Here is a 13,723-nt window from a genome sequence, read left to right on the forward strand (position 1 = left end):
CTTCCCTCGCTCTCGGAAACTTGACGACTGCATGCCTATTGTGTTTTTTTTTCTCATTACATTTTTGTAGTGGGAATTTAAAAAAAATTGCGATGACGTCATCAACATTTTTGCAAGGACACGTATATCAGTTGGGATAGATGTAGTGTCATACTAAGAATAAAATTATTATATTCTCAAATTTTCGGGAAAATGAATTGGGTCGTTTGAATATTGATTTGTAATAATCAATAAAATAACGAAACAATTTACTCACGTATACCTACGTATCAGAGGCAACTGAAAATCGTGTATGTATAAACATTCTTAATTTAAGATGACAGGCGTAACAGCATACGTGAGAGCCAAACAGAGAAACTGTAAACAAAACGACCGTCGGTTTTATTGCTTCGACTTCCGCTTATTATATAAAACATTGGGTTTTATTTTAATTCTTGACGGTGAAATTCACAATTGGTTGATTATAAACATGTCTATTTCACATTCGCGGAATCAAGTGAACGCATAAAACAAATGCAGGTCTGTAATGTTAAAGTCGATGTAAATAAGCGTGCTACCCTTATGTTTCAACCGAGTTTTTCCTTTAACAAATTTTGTGTCTACCAAATTGGGTTGGTTGGGGTGTAATACTAATAATAAGTGTTGCCTTTAATTTAATCAATAAAATAAATTGACTTCATTAATTTTTTTGAACCACCTCTTAAGAAAATCTAAAAAATATGAATGGAATGATAAATCACAAGTACAAACTCATCATATTTTTTGCATTTTAGATAGGATTTATTCAGCAAAATTTAAGGGTGACGTCATCAATTTTTTTAGGAGGGATGAACAAATACATTTTGAACAAAAGTTTACCATGCTTATAATAACTTTAAAATATTCCCAAGATTTCAAAGCATTCGGTTTTGTAATTCCTAATTAAATCGATAAAATAAATTCACGCCTTCATTAATTTTTTTGAGTCACCCTGCATATGCAAACCCAAAAATATGAATGGAATGATAAATCACAAGTGCAGACTCATCATATTTTGTACATTTTAGATACGATTTATTCGGCAAACTTTTGAGCTGACGTCATCAGTTTTTTGTAGAAGATAACCAAATATATTTTGACTAAAAATTTATTATGCTCTTTATAACCTTAAAACATCTGCAAGATTTCAAAGCATTCGGTTTTGTAGTTCCTGATTAAATCAATAAAATAAATTTACGCATTCATTAATTTTTTTGAGTCACCCTGTATATGCAAATCGAAAAAATTTGAATGGAATGATAAATCACAAGAAGAGACTCACCATATTTTGTACATTTTAGATAGGATTTTTTCAGCAAAATTTTGTGGTGACATCATAAATTTTTTAGGGGGGACGACCAAATACGTTTTGATCAAAAATTTACCATGCTTATGATAATTTTAAAATGTCTTCAAGATTTCGAAGCATTCGGTTTTGTAGTTCCTGAGTAAATCAGTAAAATAAATTTACGCTTTCATTTATTTTCTTGAATCACCCTGTATATGCAAATCCAAAAAATATGAATGGAGTGATAGATCACAAGTACAGACTGATCATATTTTGTACATTTTAGATATGATTTATTCGGCAAATTTTCGAGCTGACGTCATCAAGTTTTTGGAGGGGATAAGCAAATATATTTTGACTAAACATTTATTATGCCCTTTATAACCTTAAAACATCTGCAAGATGTCAGAGCATTCCGTTTTGTAGTTCCTGATTAAATCAATAAAATATATTTACGCATTCATTAATTTTTTTGAGTCACTCTGTATATGCAAATCCAAAAAATATGAATGGAGTGATAAATGACAAGTACAGGCTCATCATATTTTGTACATTTTAGATATGATTTATTCCACAAACTTTTGAGCTGACGTCATCAAGTTTTTGGAGGGGATAAGCAAATATTTTTTGACTAAAGATTTATGATGCTCTTTATAGCCTTAAAACATCTGCAACATTTCAAAGCATTCTGGTTAGCAGATTAAAAATTATATTTCAAAATGTTGTTTTATAATTTTGATTTTTTTTCCAAAAATCTGGACGTTTCGGGTGAAAAGTCGATTCAGAGTTGTAAACTACATGTGTAGGACTATGTTATTTTATACAATTGAAAACCCATTTACTATGTACAATTTTGAAGTGACGTCATCGCATTAGTGGTGGGGATGATTAGACAAATTTTGGTTAGCGTTTTACCATCTACATGATATTCTTAATATAAGTACAAAATTTCACAACAATCGGTCGAGTACTTTCGGAGATTATCTGTCTAATAAAAATCCGGGACAACAGACGGACAGACGGACGGACAGACGGACGGACAGACGGACGGACAGACAGACGGAAATGGGAGACCTATTTCTTCGTCTTCTAGGGGTCATGAAAGATCGAGAAAACGTAAAAGTAGAGAGTCGGCCGACGGACTCGATTACAATACTTCCTTTGCTTACGCTCGGGAAGTAAAAATCCTAAAACTGAAATATCTAAAAATTGAAAAATCGAAAAATCAAAAAAGTGAAGTCGAAAAATAGAAACCTTAAAAAATCAAAAACCTGAAAAATCAAAAAATTAAAGAATTGAAGAACAGGAAAATCGAAACACTCGAAGGTCAAGAAATGGGAAAATCAAAACATCGATTAATTGAAAAATTGAAAAATTGAGAGTTTATAAAAATCAAATTTGAAAAATTAAAAAATCGAAAATTTGACAAAATGACAATTGAAAAGCAGAAAATCCAAAACCGGGAAGTCGAAAAATCAAAAGATTAAGAAATCGAAACATTTGAAAAATTCGAAAACTTAAAAAATTAAAAAATCTAAAATTTAGCAATTAAAAAATCTAAAATTTAAAAATTGAAAAATCGAAAAAGTAAAAAAATCGACACATTGAAAAATCCAGGAGTCAAAAATCGATTTCGATTTTTTAAATTCTAGATTTTTCGGTTTCTCGATTTATCGAGACTTCAATGCTTCTTGAATTTTAAATTTTTTGATTTTTCGACATCTCGACTTTTCGATTTCACGGTTTTTTAGATTTTTACGAGTTTTCAGTTTTTCGATTTTCAATTTCTTCTTTTTCAATTTTTTGATTTTTCCATTTTACGATTTTGTGATGTTTTGATTTTTCAATTTTTAAAATTTTTAAATTTCCGATTTTTCGACATCTCGACTTTTCGATTTCCCGGTTTTTAAATTTTTCGAGTTTTCCGGTTTTCGATTTTTCAATTTTGCAATTTTTCGATGTTTCGATTTTTCAACTTTTCGGTTTCATAACTTTTCGAGATTTCAATTTTTCGATTTTTTAAATTTACAATTTTGTATATCCCGTTTTTAGGTTTTTTGAGTTTTTAGTTTATCGCTTTTTAATTTCTCGTTTTTCAATTTTTTAATTTTTTTAATATATCAATTTTTCTATTTTAAATTTTACATTTTTAGATTTCTCGCTTTTTCAATTTTGCAGTTTTTACATTTTCAGTCGTTCAATTTTTCGATTTCTCGATTTCTCAGTATTTTGATGTTTTTATTTTTCGATTTCTTAGATTTTAGACTTTTAGACTTTTCAGCTTTTCGATTTTTCAATTTTCCGACTTTTCGATGTTTCATATTTTTGATTTCTCGATTTTTGAATGTTACAATTTTTTAATTTTTCGAATTTTTAAATTCTAGATTTTTCGGTTTCTCGATTTATCGAGACTTCAATGCTTCTTGAATTTTAAATTTTTTGATTTTTCGACATCTCGACTTTTCGATTTCACGGTTTTTTAGATTTTTACGAGTTTTCAGTTTTTCGATTTTCAATTTCTTCTTTTTCAATTTTTTGATTTTTCCATTTTACGATTTTGTGATGTTTTGATTTTTCAATTTTTAAAATTTTTAAATTTCCGATTTTTCGACATCTCGACTTTTCGATTTCCCGGTTTTTAAATTTTTCGAGTTTTCCGGTTTTCGATTTTTCAATTTTGCAATTTTTCGATGTTTCGATTTTTCAACTTTTCGGTTTCATATCTTTTCGAGATTTCAATTTTTCGATTTTTTAAATTTACAATTTTGTATATCCCGTTTTTAGGTTTTTTGAGTTTTTAGTTTATCGCTTTTTAATTTCTCGTTTTTCAATTTTTTAATTTTTTTAATATATCAATTTTTCTATTTTAAATTTTACATTTTTAGATTTCTCGCTTTTTCAATTTTGCAGTTTTTACATTTTCAGTCGTTCAATTTTTCGATTTCTCGATTTCTCAGTATTTTGATGTTTTTATTTTTCGATTTCTTGGATTTTAGATTTTTAGACTTTTCAGCTTTTCTATTTTTCAATTTTCCGACTTTTCGATGTTTCATATTTTTGATTTCTCGATTTTTGAATGTTAATATTTCTTAATTTTTCGAATTTTTGAATTGTAGATTTTTCGATTTCTCGATTTATAGATACTTCAATGTTTCTTAAATTTTAAATTTTTCGATTTTTCGACATCTCGACTTTTCGATTTTCCGATTTTTAGATTTTTCGAGTGTTTGACTTTTCGATTTTGCAATTTTTTCATGTTTCGATTCTTCGATTCTTCGATTTTATAACTTTTCGAGATTTGGATTGTAATCTGAAAAGTTATGAAATCTAAATCTAAAAACTGAAAAATCGAAAAATCAAAAAAGTGAAGTCGAAAAATAGAAACCTTAAAAAATTGAAAAATTGAAAAATCAAAACCTGAAAAATCAAAAAATTAAAGAATTGAAGAACAGGAAAATCGAAACACTCGAAGGTCAAGAAATGGGAAAATCAAAACATCGCTTAATTGAAAAATCGAAAAATCGAGAGTTTATAAAAGTCAAATTTGAAAAATTAAAAAATCGAACATTTGACAAAATGACAATTGAAAAACAGAAAATCTAAAACCAGGAAGTCGAAAAATCAAAAGATTAAGAAATCGAAACATTTGAAAAATTCGAAAACTTGAAAAATTGAAAAATCTAAAATTTAGAAATTAAAAAATTTAAAATTTAAAAATTGAAAAATTGAAAAATCGAAAAAGTAAAAAAATCGACACATTGAAAAATCCAGGAGTCAAAAATCGATTTCGATTTTTTAAATTCTAGATTTTTCGGTTTCTCGATTTATCGAGACTTCAATGCTTCTTGAATTTTAAATTTTTTGATTTTTCGACATCTCGACTTTTCGATTTCCCGGTTTTTTTAGATTTTTACGAGTTTTCAGTTTCTCGATTTTTAATTTCTTCTTTTTCAATTTTTTAATTTTTCGATTTGACGATTTTGTGATGTTTCGATTTTTCAATTTTGCAATTTTTCAATGTTTCAATTGTTCAACTTTTCGGTTTCATAACTTTTCGAGATTTCAATTTTTCGATTTTTTAAATTTACAATTTTGTATATCCCGTTTTTTAGGTTTTTTGAGTTTTTGGTTTATCGCTTTTTAATTTCTCGTTTTTCAATTTTTTAAATTTTTTAATATATCAATTTTTCTATTTTAAATTTTACATTTTTAGATTTCTCGCTTTTTCAATTTTGCAGTTTTTACATTTTCAGTCGTTCAATTTTTCTATTTCCCGATTTCTCAGTATTTTGATGTTTTTATTTTTCGATTTCTTGGATTTTAGATTTTTAGACTTTTCAGCTTTTCTATTTTTCAATTTTCCGACTTTTCGATGTTTCATATTTTTGATTTCTCGATTTTTGAATGTTAATATTTCTTAATTTTTCGAATTTTTGAATTGTAGATTTTTCGATTTCTCGATTTATAGATACTTCAATGTTTCTTAAATTTTAAATTTTTCGATTTTTCGACATCTCGACTTTTCGATTTTCCGATTTTTAGATTTTTCGAGTGTTTGACTTTTCGATTTTGCAATTTTTTCATGTTTCGATTCTTCGATTCTTCGATTTTATAACTTTTCGAGATTTGTATTGTAATCTGAAAAGTTATGAAATCTAAATCTAAAAACTGAAAAATCGAAAAATCAAAAAAGTGAAGTCGAAAAATAGAAACCTTAAAAAATTGAAAAATTGAAAAATCAAAACCTGAAAAATCAAAAAATTAAAGAATTGAAGAACAGGAAAATCGAAACACTCGAAGGTCAAGAAATGGGAAAATCAAAACATCGCTTAATTGAAAAATCGAAAAATCGAGAGTTTATAAAAGTCAAATTTGAAAAATTAAAAAATCGAACATTTGACAAAATGACAATTGAAAAACAGAAAATCTAAAACCAGGAAGTCGAAAAATCAAAAGATTAAGAAATCGAAACATTTGAAAAATTCGAAAACTTGAAAAATTGAAAAATCTAAAATTTAGAAATTAAAAAATTTAAAATTTAAAAATTGAAAAATTGAAAAATCGAAAAAGTAAAAAAATCGACACATTGAAAAATCCAGGAGTCAAAAATCGATTTCGATTTTTTAAATTCTAGATTTTTCGGTTTCTCGATTTATCGAGACTTCAATGCTTCTTGAATTTTAAATTTTTTGATTTTTCGACATCTCGACTTTTCGATTTCCCGGTTTTTTTAGATTTTTACGAGTTTTCAGTTTCTCGATTTTTAATTTCTTCTTTTTCAATTTTTTAATTTTTCGATTTGACGATTTTGTGATGTTTCGATTTTTCAATTTTGCAATTTTTCAATGTTTCAATTGTTCAACTTTTCGGTTTCATAACTTTTCGAGATTTCAATTTTTCGATTTTTTAAATTTACAATTTTGTATATCCCGTTTTTTAGGTTTTTTGAGTTTTTGGTTTATCGCTTTTTAATTTCTCGTTTTTCAATTTTTTAAATTTTTTAATATATCAATTTTTCTATTTTAAATTTTACATTTTTAGATTTCTCGCTTTTTCAATTTTGCAGTTTTTACATTTTCAGTCGTTCAATTTTTCTATTTCCCGATTTCTCAGTATTTTGATGTTTTTATTTTTCGATTTCTTGGATTTTAGATTTTTAGACTTTTCAGCTTTTCGATTTTTCAATTTTCCGACTTTTCGATGTTTCATATTTTTGATTTCTCGATTTTTGAATGTTACAATTTCTTAATTTTTCGAATTTTTGAATTGTAGATTTTTCGATTTCTCGATTTATCGATACCTCAATGTTTCTTAAATTTAAAATTTTTCGATTTTTCGACATCTCGACTTTTCGATTTCCCGGTTTTTAGATTTTTCGAGTGTTTGGCTTTTCGATTTTTCAATTTTACAATTTTTTCATGTTTCGATTCTCCGATTTTTCGATTTCATAACTTTTCGAAATTTGGATTGTGGAATTTTTTAATTTTGCGATTTTTCAGTTTGTTGCTTCTTCAATTTTTCGATTTTTTACATTTTAAAATTTTCGAGATATTGTTTTTTCGTTTTTGTTTTAGTTTTTCGATTTTCAACTTCTCCTTTTCCAAGTTTTCAATTTTTGGAGCTTGTGATGTTTTGGTTTTCCAGTTTACTAATTTTTTTAATATTTCAATTTTTCGGCTTTTCGATTTTTCAATTTTCTGCTTTCTTTATTTTTCAACGTTCAATCTTAGGAATTTTTCAAATTTTAAGGAATCTTTCAGTTTCCGTATTTTTCAATTTTTCGATATTTTAATTTTCCGTTTTTCCAAGTTTTGATTCTTTCATTTCTCGGTTTTTCGAATTTTCGACTTTCTGCCGTTTCGATTTTTCGGTTTTTCGGTTTTCCAATTTTTCGACATTTCAGTTTTTGGGATTTTCCAAATTCTCAATATTTCAGGTTTTCGATTCTTCCATTTTTCCATTTTTTAAGTGGATTTTTGGATTACCTATTTTTTGATTTCTCAGTTTTTGGATTTTTAAAATTTTGGCATTTTTCGATTTTTAAATTTTGTATTTATCGATTTTTCAGTTTTTAGAGTTTACGTTTAATATTGTTTGATGTTTCGAATTTTTCATTTCTCGACATTTCAGGTTTCCGTCTTCTCCCTTTTTTTTGATTTTTTAATTCTTCGATTTTCGATTTCTCCATTTTTTAGGTTTCCGGTTTCTCAACTTTTTAACATTTCGTTTATGGAAAATTTTCAATTTCTGTATTTTTCAATTTTTCGATACTTCAATTTTTTGATTTTTTAAATTTTGAATTTTTCGATTTTTTTTATGCTTCAGTTTCGATGTTTGGCCTTTTCTGATTTAGATTTATCAGTTTTTCAATTTTTCGATTCCAGTTGGGGTAAGTGTAGTTATTTACGCCATTGGTTTCTGTTTCTACTTAATATTGATTATCACAATATACTTTGAATTTTTCCACAATTTTTTAAATTTAATTAAATACATTTTCCTTCGATCACCAGAACTAGTTCATTTTATCAATTTTTGGATTTTTCAGTATTTCAGTTTTTCGATGCTTCGATTTCTCGGTTTTTCGATTTTTTGACTTTTGGGTTTGTCGAGTTTTCGATGTTTAATTTCCCGATTTTTCAATTTTTAATACTTCAATTTTTCAATTCTTGGCTAATTGAATACGTCGAAGAATCGAAATATTGAAAAATCCCAAAACTTAAATATCGAAAAACTGAAAAATGAAAGAAAAACTAAAAATGGAAAACTAAATCAGTAAATCAAAACATTGAAAAATCGAAAAATTTAACGACAATTGAAAACAGAAAATCTAAAACCGGGAAGTCGAAAAATCGAAAGATTAAGCAAATAAAAAAATCGATACATCGAAAACTCCAGAAGCCAAAAATCGAAAAGTCGAAGAATCAAAATATCGAAAAATCCCAAAATCGAAATATTGAAAAACTGAAAAATGGAAAACCTGAAAAATCCGAAAACTGAAATATACAAAAACTGAGAGCCTAAAAAGTCGAGAAATTGAGCAACAGAAAAATCCAAAAAGTGAAGTCGAAAAATTGAAACCTTAAAAAAATTAAAAAATAAAAAATCAAAAACCTGAAAAATCGAAAAATTAAAGAATTGTAGAACAGGAATATGGAAACCTTCGAAAGTCAAGAAATGGGAAAATCAAAACATCGATTAATTGAAAAATCCAAAAATTGACAGTCTATAAATGTCAAATTTGAAAAATTGAAAAATCGAAAATTTGAAAAAACGACAATTGAAAAACAGAAAATCTAAAACCGGGAAGTGGAAAAATCGATTGATTAAGAAATCAAAACATTTGAAAAATTCGAAAACTTGAAAAACTGAAATATCGAAGAACTGAAATGAAATATTGAGAAATCGAAAAATCTAAAATTTTAAAAATTGAAAAATCGAAAAATATAAAATTTTAGAATCGCCAAAAATTGATGAATTGAAGAATCCAAAAATTGTAATACATAAATCCCAAAACAGAAATGTTGAAAAAGTGGAAAATCGAAACATCGAAAAAATGAATTATCGAAGAATTCAGAAATCGAGAAATCGAGAAATTTTCATCAAAAGATCGATACGTCGAGAAGTCAAAAAATCGAAAAATTGAAATATCGAAATAGCTAAAGATTGAAAAATGGAAAAATTCAAAATTGCAAAATTTAAACTTAAAAAACCCAATAAATCGAAAAAGTGAAAGATCGAAATAACACAAAATTGAAAAATAAATTCCGAAAAACTGAAAAATCGAAAAATGAGAAGGCAAAAAATCAAAAAACTAAGAAATCGGAACAAAAAAGTGAAAAATCTAAAATTGAAAAATTCGAAAAATTGAAAATTAGCAAAATCGGGAAATCAAAACATCAACGAAACGAAAAATCAAAAAAACTGAAAAATCAAAAAATGTAAGATTTAAAAAATCGCAAAAGTAAAAAAATTAAAAAAAGAGGAAGTCGAAGAATTTAAAAATTGAAATACATATTGAAAAATCCAGAAAACTTAAACATTAAAAATTTGAAAATCGAAATATTGAGAAATCGAAAAGTTGAAAAATTAAAAATTTCATTAATCGAGAAACTGATAAATCGAAAAATGGAAAAATTTAGAACCGCCAAAGATTGACGAATTAAAGAATCTAAAAATTTTAATACATAAATCCCAAAACAGAAACGTTGAAAAAGTGGAAAATCGAAACATCGAAAAAATGAATTATCGAAAAATTCAGAAATTGAGAAATCGAGAAATTTTCATCAAAAGATCGATACGTCGAGAAGTCAAAAAATCGAAAAATTGAAATATCGAAATAGCTAAAGATCGAAAAATGGAAAAATTCAAAATTGCAAAATTTAAACTTAAAAAACCCAATAAATCGAAAAAGTGAAAGATCGGAATATCACAAAATTGAAAAATAAATTCCGAAAAACTGAAAAATCGAAAAATGAGAAGGCAAAAAATCAAAAACTAAGAAATCGGAACAAAAAAGTGAAAAACCTAAAATTGAAAAATTCGAAAAATTGAAAATTAGCAAAATCGAGAAATCAAAACATCAACGAATCGAAAAATCAAAAAAACTGAAAAATCAAAAAATGTAAGATTTAAAAAATCGCAAAAGTAAAAAAATTAAAAAAAGAGGAAGTCGAAAAATTTAAAAATTGAAATACATATTGAAAAATCCAGAAAACTTAAACATTAAAAATTTGAAAATCGAAATATTGAGAAATCGAAAAGTTGAAAAATTAAAAATTTCATTAATCGAGAAACTAAGAAATCGAAAAATGGAAAAATTTAGAACCGCCAAAGATTGACGAATTGAAGAATCCAAAAATTTTAATATATAAATCCCAAAACTGAAACGTTGAAAAATTGGAAAAACGAAAAAACGAAAAAATGAATTATCGAAAAATTGAGAAATTGAGAAATCGAAATTAAAAAATTAATTCGGCAAAATTAAAAAATCGAAAAATCTAAAAATGAGAAGGCAAAAAATCAAAAAACTAGAAATCAAAACAACAAAAAAGTGAAAAATCTATAATTTAAAAATTCGAAAAATTGAAAAACTGAAAAATGGAAAAATGTAAGATTTAAAAGGACGCAAGATTTTGAAAAATCGAATAAGTAAAGAATTAAAAAAAACAAAATCTAAAAATCTAAAAATCGAAGCACATATTGAAAAAAAAAAACTTAAACATTGAAAATTTGAGAAATGGAAAGGTCGAAAAATTAAAAAATCGATTATCGAAAACTGAGAAATCGAGAAATCAAAATTGAAACATTGAGAAATGGAAGTCGCTAAAAAGCGAAAAATTGGAAAATTCAAAATTAAAAAATTTGAACTTTAAAAACCCATAATCCGAAAAAGTGAAAAATTAATTCCGAAAAATTGAAGAACCGGAAAATCTAAGAACGTGAAAGCGAAAAATTGAAGCTAAACCGTTAAATTGAAAATTGAAAAATTGGAATATCGAAAAACTGAAAAAGTTAATTCCCAAAACTTGAAAAATTAAAATATCAAAAAACTAAAAAATCTAAAATTTAAAAATCGAAAAATTGAAAAAACGACAATTGAAAAACAGAAAATCTAAAACCGGGAAGTCGAAAAATCGAAAGATTAAGCAATTGAAAAAGTAAAAAAATCGACACATCGAAAACTCCAGAAGCCAAAAATCGAAAAGTCGAAGAATCGAAATATTGAACAATCCCAAAACTGAAATATCGAAAAACTGAAAAATGAAAGAAAACCTGAAAAATGTAAAATCTGAAAAATCCAAAAACTGAGAACCTAAAAAGTCGAAAAATTGAGCAATCGAAAAATCCAAAAAGTGAAGTCGAAAAATCTAAACAAATTTTAACCGTATTTTTGGAAAATTTTTGAAAATTTTGTATTCACTTTTCGTATTTATTGAAACAAACATCGTAACGGCATTTTCCGATTTGTAACTGGCGGAAGATTATCTACAATTTGACATCAATTTGGGGTCGATGGAGCCAATTTTAACCATTTTTTCGAAAATTTTTGAAGAATCGAAAAACTAAAAAATTGAAAAATCGAAAAATTACAAATCGAAAAATTGAAAAATCGATAAACTAAAAGATCGGAAAAACTGAAAAATTAAAAAACTGAAGGAAGGAAAAATAGCAAAATCGAAAAAGAGCTGAAGAAATAAAAAATTGGAAAGAAGGAACAATGAAACGAATCGAAAAATTGGAAAACCCAAAAATTGTAAAATCGGCAAATTATGGAATCGTCGAAATTGTAAAGTCGAAAAACATAACACTGAAACATCAAAAAATTGAAAAAGTAAATGTCGAGAAATTGAAAAATTAACTTGAATAAATGAAAACGTTTTAAAATTCAATAATTAAAAAATGGGAAAATTCTAAAATCGCGAAATTGAAAAAGTGAAAATTTTTGAAATTATTGAATTTTTTTTTCTGATTTAAAGTGAAAACTAAAAAAAATGCGAATTAATAATTGAAGAAATGAAAAATTGAAAATTCGAGAAGTTGATAAGTCTAAAATTGAAACAACGAAAAATTAAAGAATCTAGTTGAAAAGCCGAAAAATTTCAAATCGAAAAGTTGAAATCTATTTTACAATTTTGCATTTTTTCCATTTTTTTTATGCGAAAAGTTTAAAAATCGAAAAATTAAAAAATCGGCAAAAATGAAAAAACCCAAAACTTGAAAAAATGAGAAATTGAAAAATCGAAAAATTGTAACTCGAAGGACTGAAGAAACGAAAAATTCAAACATTGAAAAACTAAAAATGGAGAAACTTAAAAATCGAAAAAAATAATTAATCCAAAAACTGGAAATATACGAAAATTGGAAAATCGAAAAATATAAAAAAAAAAATCTGAAATCGTAAAAATTTTTAAAAATTATATAATAATAATTTATTACATATTTCAATGAACACTAGAAAAATTGCAAATCAAAAATTGAAGAAACATAAAACTGAAAATTGCACAAACTGAAAAATCTAAAATCGAAACGAAAAAAGTGCAAATCGAAAAATTACAGAAATCAAAAATAAAAAAATCAAGATTAAAATTGAGAAACTTGAAAATCCAAAAATCAAAATATGGATTGTAAAATCTATTTTTCGACTTCACTTTTTTAGACTTTCTGTTTTTCAATTGTCATTTTGTCAAATTTTCTATTTTTTAGTTTTTCAAATTTGACTTTCATAAACTCAATTTTTCGATTTTTCAATTAATCGATGTTTTGATTTTCCCATTTCTTGACCTTCGAGTGTTTCGATTTTCCTGTTCTTCAGTTCTTTAATTTTTTGATTTTTCAATTTTTCGGTTTTTTAAGCGATGTTTCGATTTTCCTGTTCTTCAATTCTTTAATTTTTTGATTTTTCAGGTTTTTGAGTTTTCAATTTTTCGATTTTTTGTGGTTTCTATTTTTCGACTCCACTTTTTTGATTTTTCAATTTTTCAGTTTTTAGGTATTTCAGTTTTAGGAATTTCCAATATTTCAATTCTTCGGCTTTTCTATTTTTGACTTCTGGATTTTTCGATGTGTCTATCTTTTTACTTTTTCGATTTTTCAATTTTTGGGTTTTTAAATTTTAGATTTTTCAATCTTTTGATATTTTAATTTTTCAATATTTCTTTATCTTTCTATTTTTCGACTTCTTGGTTTTAGATGTTCGGTTTTTCAATTTTTCGATTTGTTAATTTTTCATTCCCGATTTATCGAAATTTGATTGTTCAGGTTTTCGATTTATTATTTTTTCAATTTTTTATTTTGGGCTATTTCGGTTTCTCAGTTTTTCCAGTTTTCGATTTTTCGATTATTAGATTTCTCGATTTTTCGAATTTTCGATTATTTTATTTATTTATTTTTTTTTTTCTCACTGTTAATATCATATAG

The sequence above is a fragment of the Zophobas morio genome, unplaced genomic scaffold (assembly GCF_036711695.1).
Source record: "Zophobas morio isolate AGI-343-1 ecotype UQ-CSIRO unplaced genomic scaffold, CSIRO_AGI_Zmor_V1 ptg000028l, whole genome shotgun sequence".
Taxonomy (NCBI): domain Eukaryota; kingdom Metazoa; phylum Arthropoda; class Insecta; order Coleoptera; family Tenebrionidae; genus Zophobas; species Zophobas morio.